The 19,311-nt window shown below is 37.1% G+C and overlaps 1 protein-coding gene across 2 annotated transcripts in view; it reads left to right on the forward strand.

Annotated features, from left to right (window-relative positions):
- The first annotated feature begins 2,858 nt into the window (after positions 1 to 2,858).
- The window catches only part of ZDHHC3 (zinc finger DHHC-type palmitoyltransferase 3), a 49,420-nt gene continuing 32,967 nt past the window's right edge, over positions 2,859 to 19,311 (forward strand). Inside the window, exon 1 of one of the 2 annotated variants that reach the window (XM_063304028.1) lies at positions 2,859 to 3,148. The gene's annotated coding sequence lies outside the window, so the exon portion shown is untranslated. The remainder of the gene's footprint in view (positions 3,149 to 19,311) is intronic. The other variant, XM_063304029.1, reaches the window with a different exon arrangement.

A 19,311-nucleotide genomic window follows, 5' to 3' on the forward strand; every position in this document is an offset into this window, starting at 1 on the left:
GGAGTACAGTTTTATTTGTGAGTTCACTATGAGTAAATTTATGAGTAGATTTGTGTGTAAACAGAATAGTCTGAAGATAATAAATAAGTTCTTCCAGTCGGCATTCTAGATATCCCGAACACAGTCGTTTTTAGAATTTAAACTTTTAAACAATAGTTACAATGCAGAAATAAATCTCATGTGTGTTCTATACGAAAGGGCCTTTTGAATGAAACCCGGTACTGAATGATACCCAGGATATGAATTCAGTATACGAAAAATATACTCATAATAATGGACAAATGCACCTGAATCCATACTCTTATGTATAATATCTCAGAATGTTAATGAATTAATGGAAATGCTTCTTTCTTTGCAACATCACTTTTGATCAATCATAGCTATTTTAAAGTTTCTAAATGGGTAGCCTATGTTAATCTTTGCAGGAAAAAAAGGTCTCTATGGAACTTTAAAGGATAATTAAGGTTTTAGAAAAAGCTTTCATGGATTATAGTTTATTCGGTTAAAAGTGTGGAATATTGACCTGAGAAAGATGTATTACATATCCACATCCATAGTTATGGGTCCACAATTTATAATTAATCAATTTAAGACAACCTTGCCTCTCTCACCCAAGATTAGACAGAAAAACATGCTTGTCTCCATTATCACAATCTGTCTTTTAAAGTGACCCCTCCCCCACTTAAGGGAAAATTATTTGAGGTAAAATAACTATTGTTCCTTTCAAGTAAATATAGTAACTACAGTAAGGCTATTCTTTTAACTAAACCTGTGTACACATTTGTTTCAATGGAACTTTCCAATAAGTGCTATAGAGTTCCAGCCCAAAAGAATTGCAAATTGGAATGAAAAACTTACAATGCATATAATAGCAGAAGTGCATTTTGAGTTATGTGTAATATTATGTATATTCTTGCTTTGAAATAGTTCCTAGAGTTAACATTCCTGCAAGGGAATCGGCATCAGTAGAGTGATGACACCCAGGTTTTGTAAGAGGAGAGCCATGTTAGTCTATGGTGGCAAAACATCAGGAGGAGTCTGCTGGCACCTTTTGTTACTAACACATTTTATTAAAAGGCACACATTTTTGTGAGCTACAGCTCACTTCATCAGATGCATAGATGAAATAAGCTGCAGCTCATGAAAATTTATTTTTTATGTATTTATTGCTCACATTTATATGGAATGTGTAACTTTTAATAAAAGGGGTTAGTCAAAAAGGTGCCAGCAGACTCCACCTGATTTTTTGACACCCAGCTCTGTTTCTCCTTTTATTAGGTCCTTTATCTAGAGCAGCCTTTCTCAACTTTTTGACCCTGGAAGAACCCTTGAAATATTTTTCAGGCCTCAGGGAACCCCTGCACATTCAGGCTCAAATATAGGCCAGAAGTTACAAAATTATTATATCTGTTTCATGTGTAGGCCTGTATATATGCATTAACAGTGTTCTTAAACTAAAAATAAAGAATGAAACTTACCTCTTTAATGCGAAGTTGCCGGAATTTGAAATAATGTTAAAAATAAGTCGTGATCTCCCAGGGAACCCCTAGTGACCTCTCACAGAACTCTAGGGTTCCATGAAACCCTGATCTAGAGACACACCTATTCTGAATAAATCGTATTTTCCTTTAAAAAATAGGTTAGAAGCTTAATATGTTGCTGGTTCATTACATTCTCTTGATTTCTACATAGCTTATGTGGCCACTTTGATTAATATACCATTGCTGGGCACAATATGCTATATTACTCTTGTGACTCCAAATTTTACTATTATAATGTACTATTTAGTACATTTGACACAGCCAGAAACTTCAGCTAACTGTAGTGCAAAACATACTAAAAATGAAACTGATTGACTCTTTTAAAGTTGGTGAGTATTGGTCTGTAGCTAAATTGTAGCTTTTTGTTATGCAGCCTTATCTTGTTTTAAAACTCTATTGTTTTTCTGTCACTATAGGATCCTTTTGAGCTTACTTTTAATCAGATTATTATAATGGAGTACAGCTTTCCCAGTCTGTACATTTCTATGGTTTGAGTGTTTTTAAATGATCAATAGTCTAAAAACGAGCTTCAATAAAAGTAACATGTGAATTAGATCTTTTAGATTTGGGAAATATATAATAGGGTGCTATTGCTAGTATTTACTAATACTGTACTGTAGTGGTCTGAGATGGCCTAAGACATGTTGCTGTCTTAGGCCATCTCAGACCACTGCAGTATTAGTAAATACTAATTACTGTAGTATTAATTAGGAACTAGTCCTATCACCAAATAGGACCCCGGTGCACACACAAACACACCCATGCATACATCAAGGTGTATCATACCATATGTTCAAATTATTTTTGGCATTTGAGGAATGAAATCTCCCTAGTGTTTCTAGACCTTCTTGATAGTAAAATTACAATATACTAAATATTGTAATCGTTGATATTTAAATGTTTCCAGTATTTTAATTTAACATTTTGTCCCCTTTCATGATACCAAAGATATCATTCCCTCTACCTATCAGTAGAATCTTCCTTGGCTGTACTGAACGTTCTTTGACTCAATACTTATTTCTCCTGCAATATTAAATTCAACTGAAACTAATGGCACTTCCTGCTAAGTATGCGCTTTAAGGATAACGGATATAAACGTTGGGGGCTTTGTATCACATCTATGTTCCTTACCCTTTCTGGGTCAGGTGGAAAGGGAGGAACTCAGGCCAACTCAAAGCACTTTAATTCAATCAATAGCCCAATTCAAGGAGGGTAACGCCAGTTGCTGGAGGACGTGACACCAACAATGCAGCTGCCGCAGGAGTGACCGGCACGCCTCCTTCGAGACGTCTGTCCCCTCGGTGGGAGGGAGGCGTTCCGGTTCTGGGGAAGCGGAGGGCGAGGGCGTGGCGATTTCGACGTTACTCACTTCCTGGTTTCTCCCTTTCCCTTCTCAGCGCGAATGGGGGAGCTGCGAAAGGATAAGGCTTAGCCTCGTCTCTCAGCAAGGAGCCCCGGGCCGGGAGTCGAAGTGCTGGTTTCCCCGTCTGGCTGGCAGGCGAATGGAACGCTGTGCTGGGCGGCGGAAGGTCGAGCCGGGAGGCGCGGGCCGCTGGCAGAGCGGGGGCGGCGGCAGCGGCAAGCGTGTTGCTTCATCTTCAGCCTGGGTAAGTTGAAGCCCGGCCAGTATGGAACGTTTCCACTCCGGAGGATTTTGAGCTCGCGCCGGGAAAAGCGGTAGGTGGACTTCAGGAGGCAGCGCTGAGCTGGCTAGCGAAAGGCTGGCAACAGTTGCCTTCTCCGCAGCAGAGAAACATGCGACAGGGAGCCCTGCAGGTGGATATGCCCCGCGTGCGCCGGGGTGAGCGAGTGAGAGACGAATAGAAGAGTGAGTCAGGGAGCCCTTAGCTTGGACTCTGGCTGGGTATGCGGGCGTGGATTTGGCAAGGCAAAATCAGTGTCACTGAGAGTCCAGAGCAGGCCCGATCATGTCCTTATGGGATCTCCTTGGTGGGATCCTAATCATGTTTGACTGATCAGATCATTTTCTTTAGGATTTGAAAGCTTTGACTCCAAGATCTACTAAAGATATGTGCTTCTGGTCTGCCAGATTGTGTTTCCTTTTCCAATGAGTGCAGCCAAACTGGAAGATTTGGAATGAGTTGATGGTGTGTGTGCACCTGTGGATGCAAGGATTCCTGTAGTCGGCCTGCACTGAAGCCTCTTCTATTACACCTAGTTGCCCATTTATTACAGGCAATTTCTTAGTTTCTGTTATTATAGAAATATTCAAACTATGGTTTGTGGGCCACTTGTTGTCTGTCAACTCCATTCAGGTCATTCAGAAAAATCACTGCTAGAATCCGCCTGAACACTTTGGTCGTGCTGAGGGAAGCAGCTGCCGTTTTCAGGAGATGGGGTGAGAGTCTGGAAGTGTTGCTTTATAATGATGGGGCCGGCCCTCTGCAATGGCCTCCCATTGGAGGTCTGTTTGCCTCCAACATTATCTGCCTTCCAGAAACAGTTGAAAACCGCTTGTGGGGAGGTCTTTGGGGGGTCGGATGCCACGTGTGGTTGGGGGGAAGGTTAATTGCATGTGCAAGTTGTTCCTATGTATTATTTTGTTTGTTATCTTTATGAGCTTCCAAGAGTCTTACATGATTATGATGGGATATAAATTTGATAAATATATAGGAGAATATTTCATTATTCCTAGTGATGGAATTTGCCATTTTGATCAGTTTGAGATAGTATTTTTATAGTAATTTTATTAAACATTACAATTAAAAAGATAAAAACTATTACAAACTAAAAAATTAGAGAATAAAAAGAAAAAATAGAAAGTGCATTAAAAATAGAAAGAAAAATAGAAGAGAAAGAAAATATAAGAATATAGTAAAGAAAAAGAAATATATAAAGAAATGACTTCCCCTTTCATCACAAGTATAAACAATTTTAGTAACTTATCACCGTCTCTTAAAATGTAACAAATGATCTCTTCTTCCCATATCTCATCTGTTCTCTATAAACAAATCCATAAAGCATCATTGTTCAGTCCCAGTCAGCAAAAGTCCATTAAGGGTTATGAGAGATAACAACATACCTATTTTAACCTTGATCAAATAAACCAACTTTATATTCCTTCCTTTTACTTTATCAATCTTGATCTTTAATCCCTTCAAATAATGTCCTAGAACTTGATTTCTTTTCATTATTCTTTGTCCCTTCTCAAAAAATTCTTCAAAGCTTTAACAAGTCTCTCTTGTAAATCCAATATAGGAAAGTTATCCAGTCATTCTTTGGTTTGTAATTTGTATATCCCTTTTAATTATTAAGACATCAGCAGGTTTCATTTGTATATCCAATGTAGCATCTTTTTCTGTGTCATTTTAAATCCACTTTCAGATCAATTTCAGCCTTGTCTGGTATAACTTGTTCCTCTTTCATAACATCTTTTAAACACAGTCTGTCTATAATGGCAGACACTCTTAAAATTAACTTCTGGGTCCATTGTTCACAAAGATCTTTCAATCCTTGAAGTATTTTTCTCCATTCTGTATTAGTAAGTCAAATTTAACTGTTCTTTTTCTTTAGTCTTTAGTTCCTTCTGGTTCCCTCTAGTGTCCAACCTTCAAAGTCCCATCCTATCATGTTTTTTTAAAGAATTCAAAACAAAAACATTTTCCCATGGGACGGATTCTTATAATTAATTCCAAACTCTTATTTCAAATCCATCTGGACCCTTAGTCCATTTGAACTTTCCAAAATCAGTATTCTAATCGTACTTTTGCTGTTTATTAAAAAAAAAAAAATTAAGTCCTTAAACTTGTATTTAAAACTTCTTTTGCTAAGGATTGAAGGAAACTCACCTGTTGCTGTAAAACTTGCTGATCCAAACGTTCCTAATAGCTGAAAAGCAATTAACAAGCAATATCCAAAAATGATTAGAAAAGGAAGTATGCGAACCCAGTGTCCATAAAGGCTCTGACTGCAGTTTGAGCAAAGATGGCTGTCTCTTGTTTCCCAGAGCTCTAAACTCACTGGAGGATGCTGTCTTGTGGTCATCTCATGAGGATCAACTGTCTGGAGCACTTGTGGGCAATCTCAAGTCCTCTCCTTGTCTGGAGAGGGATTACGAAAAGCCGGCCTACTTGCCAGCTCTTCATTCTGCCACAGTCATCAGCTCCACTTTTAGCAGAGCCATCTTCAGTTCACCATTTCTTCCCCAGAAGAAATCAGTTTAGATTTTAGACTGTAAAATCCATAATAAAATATTTAAGGAGTCTACTAATTTTGCCTTTAAAATTTTACTGTCAAGGGGACTCTTTTTGGCAGCTTCAGCTGGGGCTTGTGGTTTTTATATTGTAGTACTGATTTTGCTGATGCTGAAGGAGAAAATGTAACTAAATATAAGTTGTGTACTTTAATTTTTGAAGGAAAACAAAAATGAATGCTGTGCTGAGATCCCCTGGCAATTTTCAAGTGGGGTGAAAATTTGAGGGGGGAGGTGCAAAATGGGCATTGAATTTAACAGAAGATAAATCTACTCCAAAATCTTGGGATAAGATAAGACAATTTTGATGAACCTCAGTCAGTGTGATGTAGTGTGTAGAGTGTCACCATAATGTCAGTGTCAGCAACCATAATGATACCAAAATGATGATACACACCCACCCACAGTGATGTAATCATACAAATGTTGTAATTACATAGTGTCAGGATTGTATCATCACACATACATTGACCTCCCCTCCCAAATGGACACACTTGGTAGAGTCAGATACTATGTCTGAACGTTGTTGGTGAATTGTTTCACACTAATTTTACAGGTAGTTTTGGAAGTAAGATGTTGGAATCATATTAAGGTGCCCAGAGATTTTCAAACAACAGTACAATAAAAATAATCAAACACTGACCCCTTTTTTCAGCACATGATACAGGTCACGTTCAAATTCATCACTGTGTGACTACTGGTAGATAAATCACATCCATGCACAAAAGTTAATACAATGAGAAGAGGGAGGTGCAATTTTAATAGGACAAGAGTGTGGGTATACCCTTATTATGTAGCCTTGAATTTTACTGGAAAGTCTTGTTATGAGGGATCTTAACATGAACATGTGAAACGTGTGCAGATGTTTTCATATGTTGATGAGCTTGAGTAAATACTTGAGATACTAGATTTTAGTTTCATATTGCTAGACGTTTCAGGTAGTTCTGATAGTAAATCTCTTTTTATTTCAGAATTGGATATTTGTTTTCTTATGGTCAGCATACCTTTCTTTGCATTTTGGGTCTCTTTTATTATCACCCTCATTTTTAGATGTTTGCCTTGTAAATACAAGTGGATCAGGTAGAAGATGCTATAGTTCCTAGTTCTTAAAGTAATGGTGTATAATATTGTTGGAAGTGCTTTAGTAGCTGAAGTAAGTTTGTCCTGGTAAATAGTATTTTTCATTATAGTTTATCTTCCTTTTTTGAAGCTGGGACAGCTTTAAAGTGGAATTTTTAAAAATACATGTTAGGTTAGCACAGTGTTTTTTGAAATAAATTTAAAAGACATGCCCAACTTTAACACTTTAAACTTTAAAGTTCAAAATGCTTTTCATAAAGCGGAGTAGAGCAGTGTAAGCATTAACTTCAGTATTCTTCTGTACTTGTTCCATTGTTTGTCTATACAGGTAGTCTCAATTAGTGCGGTTAATGAATCCCACAAAATGGTCACATTATTTGGAATCTCACTATTCAAAGTCATATTTTTATGGAAAATAGGGTAATTGGTAACAGCTTGATGGAAATGGGCAATTAAAATTTTTAAACAAAATTTTATATGTTTATTAATGAAATACTATATAACAGTAAAAGAGGATAAATCCATATCCAAAGAGTACCTGCTGTCTCCTGTATTCTCCTGTAGTTCTTCAAAATTTGCCTCTTCTTTTTCTGAGCTTTCTTCAAATGGAACCTTGCTCTTCTTCATTTTGCACGAACAGTGATTAGTGTCTAAAACCGCAGTGGCAACTGTGCATGTGCTAGCCTCAATTGCACATGTGCTAGTCTCACATTAACTGAATTTTGGCTCTCATTTAATGCAACCTGGTATCAATTTACAAATTGCACTAAATCGGATTTTTCACTTTTTGAACACACACTAATCGCAGCCAGTCTGTACTGTATAATAGGGAATAGCCTATTTCTTTTTATTTTAAATGATTTTATTTAGGGGACATTTAATAATTTTTCACATATAATGTTATATGAGTCACATATTTTACTTGTTATTTCTTTCTAAAATTTATCATGGTTGCAAACCTAGTTGCTTACCTAGGAAAATGTCCTATTTTGTGCATAAAGACTTATATCTATATATACCTATATTGGATGGCAGGGATAGCTTCCTGACAAAGCTTTATTTGCCAGCTGAGGAGTTAAATTCTTTCTATGTCCCATGAATGATAAAGGTGTGATCCATAAGAAAGAATAGAAATGTTGCTGCAGCAGAATCCATTCTAGTAATTTGATAATACATGAATTAATTTGCAATAGCATTCCAAAGCAGAGTGGTGCATGTTCTGAGTTGTGTGTAGTATTATGTCATCTGCTAAACTGGTAATTCTAAAATACATTTTAGTTAACTGATTTGGGTGATTTATTTATTTATTAATCCATTTATATGGCTGTTTACCTCAGACCATGAGACTCTGGGCGATGTACAAAAAGAAAAAAAGTAATAGAAAATCATAGTCAACTAATATAAAATAACTTATCTAATTAAAACATACAATACTAAAACAATAAAATGTCAATCAGAACTGAAATCTACAGCTTATCAGTTTGGATTCTGTATTGCAGTTTGCCATGATCTTCTATCCCTTAAAATTAACCAGAAGGGAATTTCAGCTGATCATCCTGACTGTTTCAACAAATAATATAAATATTCAGCTGATTGTCTTTATGGAATAAACAGCCATATCAGAGATGTATAGGAAGAATACATTCATCCATTATTAATAAATAAATAAATAAATAAATATTAATTATCATGTCACCATAGACAATGTTTTGTCCAAGGAACTGTTGTGCATTGAAAATGCTGTCTTGGAGGAACTCTCACAAAAGCATACCATATTTCAGGGAGAGTCACCTCTTAGAATTTTGAAAGGACACAGTAGGCACACTCTAAAAATGGTTGCCATGGGAAACTGGCATATTCCCCATAGTGGGATTGGCCAGTCGTAAAATACCTATTTACCAGAAGGTGAACTAATTCTCCCCTGGTGGTTTCTGCCTCTATGGGTCTCACAGTCATCCCGGTAAATAAATAGACTAGTGCTTTGTTTTGCAGAATGCCAGTTCCCTATTTTATTTTTTGATTAAAAAATCAAAAAATGTGTTTAAGCTTCATGACGAAGCTTAAACACTAAGGAGTCATGAAGCTTAAACACTAAGGAGATTTTGGAATCTTGTAACTCTGTGCCTGCAGGCACCACGTTATGTACTCTTGCCATGCTCTATGCCACCCCGTCCAGGGCTCATTGGGAGATTATCTGACATTGGAAGAGCCATCAGTGCTATACCAAAGCAATCCCAATAGCTCTGTCTAAGTTGACAGACAGACAGACAAAGTTAAGGTGAACTGTAATTGTGGAATTCTAGATTAAGGTCTCCTCTCAGCCAGAAAAAAATAACTGTAAGAAGTTCATTACTTCCTGTCTAATTCACTTCACAAGGTTGTTGGCAAACTCCACTTGAACTCTAAAAAGCAGTAGGCAGCTGGGAACCTGTTACCACATCAGTTGACCAGGAGAGCAAACAGGAGTTTTGTGAAAGAGTTTGGTGAGGGGAGGGGAGGAGACTGAATTGTGAGTTGCCAGGTATGTAGTGGACCTGTTTTCTTACCTGAAGAGTATGCTATTGCCCTAGTTACAAATGCAAACTTGCTACTTCCTAGAGTGGATAAAAGGACAGAGACCAGGCGTCCTTCTTTAGGACTCCTCAGGTAAGAAGAAGTGAGCAATGCCTTTCTAAATCAACTCACCAAGTTCTAAAGAGGGTAGGCTATAGTGGTAATTGGAGACTTCAGCTCCCCTACAGTCTGCTGGAAATTTACCTCAGCTAGTAGTAAGAGGTTCCATAAATTTCTCATTTTGCTTGCTGAGTTTCTTTTTTCAGAAAGTGGAAGAAGCAGCAAGGGAGCCATCTGTCATGGGCTTAATTCTGATCAGCAGAGAGGAATTGGTTGATGGACTGAAGGTGTCAAGCAGCCTGAGGGAAAGCAACCATATCATGTTGGAGTTTATAATAACAAGGAGAGGGAAAGATGAGGCAAGTCAGTTATGTACTGTGGTCTTCAGGAATGCAGATGTTAATGTACATAAGCAAAAGATGGTCAGCATACTGTAGCCTGAAATTCTGAAGGATAAACAAGTCAGATAGGGGTGCAATATCCTGAAAAATAAAATATTCAAGGCCCAAGCACGAACATTTTTCCTGAGACAAAAAAAGGGAAAGGCTTGGATTAGTAGCAAGTCAACTGACCAGGTGAAAAGCAAAAAGAAAATGTATAGGAAATGGAACCAGGGTCTGTTCAATAAGGTATACAAGTGGAATTTCAAGTCTGTAGAGATGGAGTCAGGAAGGCTAAAGCTCAGAATGGGACAAGGTAGGAGTGGAATGTAAAATATTTTGGTGGTGTAATTTCTGAAAAGGAGTCAAGGCTGTTGATCTGTTACATGTGGAGTAAGGGGGCATAATTATGGGAAATAGGAAGAATGTGGAACTGCTTGGTACTGTCTGTATGTCTTTTCTCAGAAGAGGGAGAGAGACTTCCTGCCATGATTGAGGAGAGTGGGGGAAAGCAGCCCAGGACTGATAAAAGTATAGTAAGAATACACTTGGCTACTTTAAATGAATTCACAGCTCAAGGACCAGATGAATTACTTTCCAGGGTTTTAAAGTAACTGGTAGAAGTGATCTGCGACATGCTGATTGAAATCTCCTGAAGTACTGGGTGGGCCAGGAGACTGGAGAATGTCCCAATATTCAAAAAAAGAAAGGGGAAGAATTCATAATATCTAGGGAAGATTGCTAGGAAAGATACCAAGGGAGTGCAGTGAACATAGTGTACCTTGAACTCAATAAAGTGCTTCACTTTGGAGTTGCCAATGCACGGACTATGTAACAGGAGAGCAGGATGGTTACATTTGCATGCAGGGTGGCCAGCACAAAGGACGTGGGATGCGAGAACAGGATGTTCACGCTTGAATGTGGAGTTACCAGCATGTAGAGTGGCACATCCTTCTTTCTAAAGCCAAGAGGTCCGAGGACGAGGTGCACAGGGAGCATTTCCTTCAGTGTCAAAAGTTGAGGTGAAGCTATTGTCTGAAACAAGTTGAGGTTGAGAAGTGGAACAGAAAATGGAGTCAAGGGCCTTAGGCAGGAGCTGAATGCCAAAGTTACTTCCAGCAATTGGGGAACAGTAGTGGCTTCGTTTAAACGTCTTCCTGGCTAGGCTCTCACAGTTACAGAGCCTTTTCCCAGCTGCCATTGTTAACAAAATTGTGAACTGTGTTGCCTGTTTTGGCTTGCAAGCGGCATCTTTTCACAGAGACTGAGGTAGTAGGTTGTGGAGCCTGATCTTCATGTGTCAGAGAGGGGGCATCTGTAGTGGTGCAGGAAGGTCCTGGCAATGGTAGTCCTGGAACTGGGGGAGTGAAGAGCACCTCAGTGTTCTCCGTGCCCTGATCTGCCAGAGCCTCCTACTCCTTGAAGGCTGGTTCCACCCCTTGGAGCACAACAGTGGCCATGATGAATAAACGTGGTTTAGATGATACTGCAGTGCAGTGGATTTGCAACCGACTGAATAACTGCACACAAGGTGCTTGTACTGCATTGTTATGGAACAAAGTATCAAATGAGGTCTCTCTGGGATCTGTCCTTGGCCAGGTACTGGTTTAGATTTTTATAAATGACACAGAGAATGGAATGTAAAAAATGCTTATGAGTAACACTAATCTAGAGGATCAAATCAAAATTCGAAATTACACACACACACACACACACATACACACACACACCCAGTGTGTGTGTGTGTGTGTATAATATAGTTCATTGTAATAAAATCTAATGCAAACTAAACTTAAAGAAAGAAAAGAGCATAGAAAGAAGGAGTAAAATGCAAGAAAAAAGAAAGAAGTAAGAGAAAAGTAGGAATATAATAAGGAAAGAAAAAAGAAATATATAAAGAAGTTACTTCCAACATTCATCACAACAAGTATAAACAAATTTAATGACTCTTCACCCCCTCTAAGGTTACAAACATTTATCTCTTCATTCCATATCCCATCTCTTATCTCTAGACAAATCCATAAAACTTCATCTTTTCAGTTCTAGTCTCAGCAGAAAGTCTGTAAAGGGTTGCCAGAGGTAACAACATATCATGTTTTAACCTTGCTCAAATAAACCAACCTTATATTCCTTCTTTTTATTTCTAACAGTCTTACAGTTCATTCAAATATTGTCATAGGATTTGATTTCTTTTCATTTCTTCTTTGACCCATTGCACAGAGTTCTTCAAGACCTTAACAAGCCTCTTTTGTAAATCCAGGAGGAAAAAATTATCCAGGTCCCTCTATTTGTTTGTCACTTGTATTTTCCTTTTAAATTTTAAAGCTTCAGCCAATTTCTTTTGTAGATCTAGTGACACATCCTTTCTTAAGTCAATATCTTGGCCTGTCAGTTGTAAATCCACTTTCAATACCATCTGTATCTTGTCAGCTAAAATTTGTTCCACATCTCTCATTTCTTCAATAACATATTTTGGGCATAGTCTATCCATAGAAGCAGACATCATTACTGACATTGTTGATATTGTGGCTACTATTTTGTGATTCCATTCTTCAAAAGTCTCTTTCAGTAGTTTCACTGTTAGAATGTTTTGCAACATTTTGCAGGTTTGTAAATCTTTCCTCTACCTAAAAACTTAGTCCCCTCTAGTGTCCAGTTTTTGAAATCATGAAATTACTTATCTATGTCTGCCTTGTAAAAATCAAAACAGAATCTATTTCCCATGAGAAGCTGTTTGCTCTTTATAATTAATTCCAAAATCTTATTGTAAAAGTTTCAATATTCCAATTTTATCTGGACCCTTAGTCCGTTTATAACTTTCTAAAATCAAAATCTTATTCAGCTTTTTGCTGTTTATTTCAGATTCTTTCAATTCTTAAGCTTATGATTAAAAATTTATTTCATTCAGGTTTGAAGGCAGACTCATTCAGCGTTTTCAGACTTGTCGGTCTGAAGGCCTCTAATAACTTAGAAGTAGTTAATGAGCAATTTCTGAAAGTGATTAGAAAGTGAGGTATGTGAACTTAGTGTCTTTAAGAAATCTCCACTGCAGTTGCAAGCAAGATGGCTAATCCCATTGTCTCCTGGTGCTCAAACCCATGGAAAACCACTGTCCTGCAATCTCCTCATGAGGAACAATGGAGCACATGTGGCAGTCTCCCATCCTCTCCTTATCCAGAGAAGTTCCAAGGAACCTGTCTGGTCACCGGTTCCTTGGTCTTTGCTGCGGTCGTTGGGTCTGCTTTTGCAAAGCCATCTTCAGTTCTCCATAGCATTGGGCCAAATCCACCGAGTAGATGTTTATCTGTGGCAAGTGTAAGGTCCTGAATCTGGGTAGGAAAAATCAAGGACAGATGCATGTTGTATGTTGAATTCATTACTACCTAAACTCATGGAATTAGCAGTTGATTATGGTCTGCATAGGTATTCATCAAATTGTAGTTTACAGAAAAGAACTATTGGTCTGAACTCGTGCACTAAACAATTTATTATTACTACAAGATGATATTAAACAAAAGCACCAATCTGAATTTAAAAGCTTCTTGCAAACCAATTTTATACCTGCTGTTTCTTTATTCACAATATGGGAAGCTAGCAAAGTGTTTTTGAGAGAACTATTCATCTCTATAGCATCAGGTAGAAAAAAGGCCATACAGAAGCAGAAATCTATATTGATAAACCATCTGAAAAAATTTAAATTAAAAAAAATTTGAGCAGATCATCTGGAAGCCAAACAGGCCTACAAGAAGATATTTTTTTCTGATAAAATAGAAATATTTTGATGTAAGAAATAAGCCAGACAAGTTACTGCTTTATCAATTGAGAAAAGAACTATTACCTCAATCTGGGATGGTAGGAAGTATCTCTTAACTGCAGATGAAATGACAAATCCATTTGTTAAGTAGTTCACCTAATTATATGGAAGGCAAGCACCAATTTGGAAAAGATAATACGGTGTCCTGATAAGACACAAACTATGATCAGCAACAGCATGCACTTAATAAGCCAATTACAAAGGAGGAGACAAAAGAGGCAAAACAGAAGTTAAAACTGAATAAAACTCTAGGACCAGATGGACTTTCTGTTGTTACTGAAATATGACTTGAGAGTGAACAGGTGAAAGATGGCATGATCAAATGACTGCTGAACCTAAGCAGGACAATTGAGACTCAATAATGAGAGTCTTAATGGAAGACAAACATCAAATAATGCATTAAGAGAAAAGTGGTATAAGCTATTCTTCTGCTGGTACATCACCCCACTGATGATTGTTAAATTGGGCAATACATACTCAGAAAGTTGTTGGAAATGTAAAAACCAAGTTGGAACATTTTAACGTATCTGGTGGCAATGTCATGAAGCCCAACTTTTCTGGAAGATGGTTTATTGTAGAATGAAATAAATACTAAATGTTGTTTTTCCTTTTCTACCAGTTGTTTTTCTATTGAGTATTACTAAAACTTATATATCTGCAGAATACATTGTGTTGGCTTTATATATGATAACTATAGTGTGACTTCTAATGGACCTACTGTGCTCATGGTCTGATGAAGAACTCTCACCCATCTTGATTCCATTCCATTCTTATTTTTATTGTATTTATTGTATTTATAACTGTTTCGGTTTTTAATTCTATTTTATTGTAAACGGCCCAGAGTCACTCCTTGGGAGGGAGATGAGCAGTGATAAAATTTGATAAATAAATAAATAAAATAATTGCCATGAGAATGCTTTATGCTTTTTACTGAAAATCACATTTAATTCTTTCGTTAGGGAACGGCAGCTTAAGCTGTGAGAACGTGCATCAGTGTCTAAAATAACTTCATATGTAGAAAAACAAGTCTGATATTAGTTTGAGTTTAACCTGAAAACTGTTTATAGAGGAAATTCTATACATGACTTGCCACCATGTCCAGTGTTTGGGTTCTCTTAAAATGAGGGTTCAAAACTCTTTGATTATTTTTATTACATGGATCTCTTACCTAATTTAAAACTGGATTTTAATAGTTAAATATAACAGTTTTGAAAGTGCTGAAGTGTTAGACTGTTATGAAACTATATTTGTTTAATTCCAAGTTGATGTATAAGGATAAAAGTGAGATATTTCTTCCAGTAGAATAATTTTACTTTCTTTTAATTTTGACATATTATTCCACAAACCTTTCTTTGTAATTTCTCAATATCTGTCTTTTCCTTCTCTTTTCTTTCTTTTTAATATTTTTAAGGGAAAAACAAATGCATAGCCCAGAAGCCTGGGTGAGAAGTATTAGTTAGGAGTACTAGTGGACATTAGCTGAATATGAACAAGCAGTGTGGTGCACTAGGTAAAAAGGCCAGTGCAGTTTGAGGCTGCATTAACTTTTTAAGGGAGTGTGGCATTTAAGGCATTGTGTCCAGATTGTAGGAGGTAATAGTTCCATTGTAGTCTGTGCTAATTAAATGGCAGTTGAAATACCATGTCCAGTTCCATTCTAGGCATCACACATTAACAGGGACATGAAGACTTTGGACCAGGTTCAGAGGAGGGCTAAAAGGATGATAAGAGGTCTGGAAGCAAACTTTTTGATGAATGTTTAAAGGAGCTGGATGTATTTCAAGAGAATACTAAGGAAGGGATATAACGGTTGTCAGCCCTTTGATATAAACCAGGTCAGGAAACAACTCCAGAAGATATACTGGGACTGTATTCATATTGGCAGTAATAGCAGAACCTGACAGGTATTTCCCTCCCTCCTCCTTATACCAGATGATTTATAAGATCCCTTCGAACTCATACATTCTATGATAAAATAGGAAGAACTACTGTATATGCTGCTTTAAGCTTCTTAAAGGAAAGATGAAATATTTGAGTACTAATATGGTGGCAAGATGTAACTGTGTAGAATTCCATGCAAGGAAGTTGGCTAGCAGAGAAAGGGAAAACATAGGTATTTAAACATTTTCTATGAGTTGGAAGATGGATGGAACTTTGTAAGCTAATAAAAAAGCCTGAGCAGGTGAGTACTTTTATGGACTTAGCGCTGGATTTAAATAATAGAACACAGAGTGCACTGTGAAGTGCTTAGAGTCAGGAGATATTTCTTGATGTTCTAATTCAGCTCATCTGATGTTCACAAACCTTATTTTAAAAAAGGATCCCTGTGTATGAATCCAAGCAGTAGATTAGGAACCTGCAACCTGGAAATGTATGGTGTGCAAAACTGGACATGTGGATGGACACATATTTTCCCTCTCCTGATTTAGCACTGTAGTGCAGAACTAAGCTAAGAGAAGCTGCCATCTGGACAATATTTCAGATGGTTTATTCAGTTTAGAATTTTACAACTGCTGCACTTATAGCAAAGCAGGGTTAAGGATTATTACTATGCCCGTCTAAATATCAGGGGTTCTATCTTAGGTCGAATAAAGGTTATGAACTATTTTTGCAGCACAGTCCATCCCATTTGATGGTGCACTCTAAGCATATATGATTAGTCCTTTTATCATTGGAGTGTTTTCTCTATCCCCCATTGTCTTGAGTTTCAGTTTCTTTAATGTTTGCTTAAACTTGCTTCATGTGGAAGGTATGCATGTATTTGTGGGCATCAGGAAAAATGGGAAGCTGCTGCTGAAGACCTGTGACCTAATAAACTAGTAAGCTTACATAGTATTACAGTGCTGTAGTCTGCAGCCATTAGTGAAAACAAGAGTGTAGTCAGTGGCATAATCTAATTTATAACATGTATTAAAACAGTAAAATTATTATCTGGACTGAGCAAGGGCAACAAAGAAATGTATGGTTTTAAAAATTTGTAAGCTTACAGATCTAGAATTGGGAAACTAGTGGGGTATACAGAATGGAAGAAGGATAAACAACTTAGAAATGATAAAGTTAGCAACTAAAACACATTTTGTTTATTTAGAAAATGTACATCAGCATGTTCTCAGAATACTTGAGCAATATCGTAGATGTTCATTGTCTTGAATTAATCACATCAATGTCAAATCCCAGTTCAGATGATATAGATGAGTTGCTAATGCATGCTTCTCATAATAAAGAACCTTTTCTGATTTCTGTTCAACCCTCAGTTAAAGTCAGCAAACTGATGAATAGGGGTGCTTCATATCAGGAGCAATCCTCCTTGCAAGTATGGACAGCGAAGGCATTGTAACCATGAACCATTGTGACATGTTCAATAAACACATTCATAGAGGACAAGTTTATTAATGGCTATTCACCATAATAGTTCAGTGGAGCTGCTATATTGAGGGACAGTATCCTTCTAAAATTAGATGATAGAGATTAAATAGCAAAGGAAGTTGGTGGCTTTATTTGCTACCTGTGAACTCCCATGATCAGCCACTATTGGAAACAGGTTGTTATTCCCTTCTCTTGGTACAGGTTGTTGGAACTGGTTACACTTTATTCTGATATAATAGTTTTGCTATCATTGATAAAAATCATAACATATGGAAGCAAGTTGTACTGTTCAGTCACCCCGTTCAAGTACCCAGTGGTAGATGTTCCCTAAATGTAAACTATTTGTATCAGCTTAATGGGGCTCTTTCAAATTGTTAATATTGTTATTTATCTCAACTTCTAACAAACTGATACTACTATTGTATTTTGCTTTATCACATTTTTGTCCTTTGTAATGCAGTTTTCATTCAGCTATTCTTGTCATAAATCTGGAAATTGTAGTTAGTGCAAGTAGAATATGACCCCCAGGTTGCTGCGTAGGACACTTGGCCATGCCTACATTATACCATACACAAAGTTTTGCTTTTAGTATGTAAAGCTCTGAACTACCTGAATGAGGATAACTGACAGATCTCCTTCCCTTTTACAGATCTGGATTATTACTAAAATAATTATTTTATTGTTTATTTTGTTGTTTGAGCTTCAACTTGCAGAATGCTGGATTTCAATTAGCAGCGAAAGAGCCTTTTCTGCTGTCTTCCAACTCACTGGAATAGTGTCCTCCCTGATGTGCTCTCCATTTTAATGGACACTGACAGTTTCTTATATAGCATTTGTCTGGAATTCAATATAATCAGGAACACTAACAACCCTTCAACTAGAAAGACAGTTTTGTAATACACAGATAATCTTCAAATGGGGTTTTGCCAGACTGATGTTTAACCATTGAGTCTTTTCTAAGATGCAGCCAAGAAACAGGACCTGGAACAAATATTACGTAAATTAAGTTATAAATATCCTGGTTATTTGGAGTAAGATTCAAGCTATAAAGCAATACATGAAAATATGTAACATCTTTGGAAAATTATACTTCTTAATCTTTAAAACTCATTATTTGCATAACAGAATATCATGAATTCATTTCTTGGTGTTTCCACTTGAAGATCTAAAATCAGATGATGGAACAGATTCTGAAATCCTAGGAACCACTGCCAGTCATAATAAATAATATTGTATACATGGACCTGTAGTCTAACTTTGAAAGGCAGTGTAGTATGTTCCTTGTTGGATGGAATTAAGTTAGAAATCACGCCATATGGAAAAATAGTGGAAAACTAAGTCTGTGGCAGTACATGGTGAACAAGTGTGATTATCTAACCTGCCATTCTGAAAAAATAAGTCATAAAAATGATAGGAACAAAAGCAGTATGAATATTGTAAGAGAGAGAGAGAGAATGAGAATGATACTAGTAAAAAGTGAAATGTGTGGCAATTAAGGCAAAAAGTGCAAATAATTTATTAAACTTGTATGCCATCCAACTCTCAGCAACTCTGGATGGCTCACAACAATCAAAGAAATTACAATAAAATCAATAAAAGATAAAGATAACAGATGGCAAGCACAGTGAAGTGAGGGGTCTCACTCTCCCTCATCAAAGGTCAAGTCTTCACAGCTCTTCTACACAACAGCAGAGTGGGGGCCATTTGGATCTTGGCGGGAACCTCGTTCCAGAGGGCAGACACTGCTACAGAGAATGTGCACTTCCAGGGTACTGAGAGATGTTATACAGACAATACAGATACAATACAAATCCTCTTTGTATCAAACAGATGTTGCTTATGACCTTTAGCTAATTCATTTTGGAGGCATAAAGTATTTTGGAAGCTCCTGTTGGTAGTAGTAGTAGTAGCAGTAGTACAATTTTATTGATTAGTCAATTGACCATATCAAACTGTTGGTATTAGGAGACTTGCAGTTGTTACTATGATGGGGATACCTGCTGAATTTTCACTCTGTTGAATTCTGTTGACAAAAAAAGAAAATTAAGCAGCATTGCATTCAGTCATTAGCTTTGGATTCGTACAGATACGTAATCCAGGATATGGTCTAGATGTTTAAGACTATAAAATCTCTTATTAGCCATGCTGGCTGCAGTTGATAGTAGTTCTGGTCCAAAACAGTGGAAATACCCCAAATGGCCTGACTCTGATCAGTTTATAACTATATTATGAAAAAACTGATAAAACAAGATTTATTTGAACAGAGTGGCATCTTCTTTCAAGATCTTGAAGCTGACTTTATGC

Source organism: Candoia aspera, chromosome 4 (assembly GCF_035149785.1).
Source record: "Candoia aspera isolate rCanAsp1 chromosome 4, rCanAsp1.hap2, whole genome shotgun sequence".
NCBI lineage: Eukaryota > Metazoa > Chordata > Lepidosauria > Squamata > Boidae > Candoia > Candoia aspera.